At 48.6% G+C, this 2,229-nt stretch overlaps 1 pseudogene; it reads right to left on the bottom strand.

The window, feature by feature from the left end:
- Positions 1 to 238: 238 nt before the first annotated feature.
- Positions 239 to 877, bottom strand: LOC102473845 (cyclin-dependent kinase 2-interacting protein pseudogene; annotated as a pseudogene).
- Between the last annotated feature and the right edge of the window lie 1,352 nt (positions 878 to 2,229).

The raw sequence follows: 2,229 nt of genomic DNA, 5'->3' as shown, positions 1-2,229 counted from the left end.
TCAATGATACCAACTGATGGCAGACACTTAACGCGAGGCAAAGCTGGAGGGAGCTGGTGAGACGATCCTGCCCGCAGACCCCAAAGACTTACGGGTGGCCACGGTAGACAGAAGGGTCTGAACCTGGGGGGGCAGCCTCAAGTCCTATGCACGAGACTGTCCACTTTTGGGGAGACAGAAGCAGCCTGTGGCCCAGAGCCTGGAGGCTGACTTCACATGAAGCTGCTTTGGGGGGTGGTCACAGGGCTCGGTGCCCCGTTTCAAGCAGCATGCCTTCCAGGAGCAGCCTGCTGTCATTCTCCACATAGGGCTGGTGCAGCCGCATTGCCAAGTAGCTCAGGGTGAGGTCATGACTGGTGGTGTGTGCGAGCTCTCCGACCACCATGCGCTTCAGAAGGAGCTCATTCCTGTACATGTCTGCGAGCCTGTGGGAGACCTCATAAAAATGGGCTGTGGGCCACATGTGAAACAGAGGGGGCCGTTTGCTCTCCGACCCACAGTGGTAATTTTCTAGTTCACAAATTCCCTTGGTAGTTGAAGATAGTATTTCCATTCTCACCTGTATTTTGGTCAGACTATCCAAGGTGGCCTGCAATTCCTCACACAGCATCTCAAGTTCCTTATTATACTCTGGATATGGCTTTTCTTCATTTTCACTGGGAGCTGGGCTGCTGACCTCTAATTCTGCCTCGTCTTTAGTTGATAACTTGATTTTCAGGTTAGCAATGCCATTTGTGGTGGTAAAACCAGCATCATTGAGGGTTTCCCATTTCAAGATTAAATTATGCCATTCGGTTGCCTTGTCCTTAATTTTTCCTGCACTGACAGATAAGACAGGTTTTCTGGGTGTTGCAATTCCAAGAGTCTTTGCTTCCATGTGGTCGGCTCTATTGTTATTATTTAAATTTGACCAAAGAGAGACAGAGAGAAAGTAAGAAAGCAAACCACCAGGTCTGGGACTTGAACCATAGTTGTCAATGTGGGAGTCCAGCATATTAACCACCACACCACCTGCCAGCCCCCATATTAGCATCTTGGCTTTGCTCACCTGGAGCCCTGAGTGAGCCCCCTTTGCAATTCATTAGTGAGACTCTGAGAGAAGCTGACTCCTGGAGAAATCATCTGTCTCCTGTTACCAGGATCATTTTTGATTCCTGGTCAGTCAGGAGTAAAGAACACAATAGCCTCTATCATCTAAAATCATGGAGTCATTACCTAGCCTCTTCTCTTTGGTTCTTGACCTGCCCCTCTTTTCCTCATGCTTAATTCCTAATTAAGTCCACCTAGTTGTAAGAGAAGGGGAGGGAGACAGCTGGTTGTTTCCTCTGGCAGGATCATCCTCCCTCTGTAACCTGCCTGATCAGCAGCTGCTTAAGACCCTAAATCCTTCATTAACTCCTTTGCGAAGCCCTCTCTAACTAGAGCTCTGTCCTACTCTGGTCCTCAACCAGCCTGATCTGACCATGTTGGTTCCCCTGCACATACAGAGATGCCTGTCAGGGCCTCTATCTTATTCCACTGTTGTGTTGCTAAACAGAAAGATCTGCGACTGGGTAGTTTATAAAGAATAGAGCTTTATTTAGCTCATGATTCTGGTGGCTGAAAAGTGCAGAGGCATGGAGTGGGCATCAGGACAGCCTCTGGTGCTCCATCACAACAGGGCTGACAGAAGCAGAGAGGAAAGCAGGCCTGCATGAGGAGAGGGGAAGCAGAATTCCCACTTCCTTTGTCCTGTCCACACTCCCAGCAGATTGAATTGTGCCTTCCCATTGGGCCCCACCTCTTAAAGGTCTCATCACCTCCTAAAGCCATTACTCTGGGGACCAAATTTCAAAGCATGAACTTTTGGAGAACAAACCATTATCCAAACCGTAGTAGTTCCTTTCTCTTCAGAGTGAACTGATGTGTTTACCAGTCTCCTTCTCAACCAGTTGGCAAGCTCCTTAAGGGTAGGGCTGTAAGTTATTTATCTTTGTGTACCTAGTGCTTGGCTGATGTGGGTGCTCAATAAATGGGTCCCGAGAGTATAAATAAAAGGATGAGGGCCAGTCCTGTAGTGTGGTGGTTAAGACAGCCAGATCCCCATGGCTGACTACACGGTTTGCATCCAGGTCCAGTGGCTCAAGAAACGTGCTGGGTGCATGTGCATATATGCCCTAAATTCCCAAAAAAAGGAGAAATGGAGGAGAAGGAATTGCTGTGTGATCATTTCCTGTGGGGGTGCGTCCT

This window comes from Tupaia chinensis, unplaced genomic scaffold (assembly GCF_000334495.1).
Source record: "Tupaia chinensis unplaced genomic scaffold, TupChi_1.0 Scaffold148350_1, whole genome shotgun sequence".
Lineage (NCBI taxonomy): Eukaryota > Metazoa > Chordata > Mammalia > Scandentia > Tupaiidae > Tupaia > Tupaia belangeri.
The sequence above is the reverse complement of the archived record's forward strand: the minus strand, read 5'-3'. Positions and strand labels throughout refer to the sequence as shown.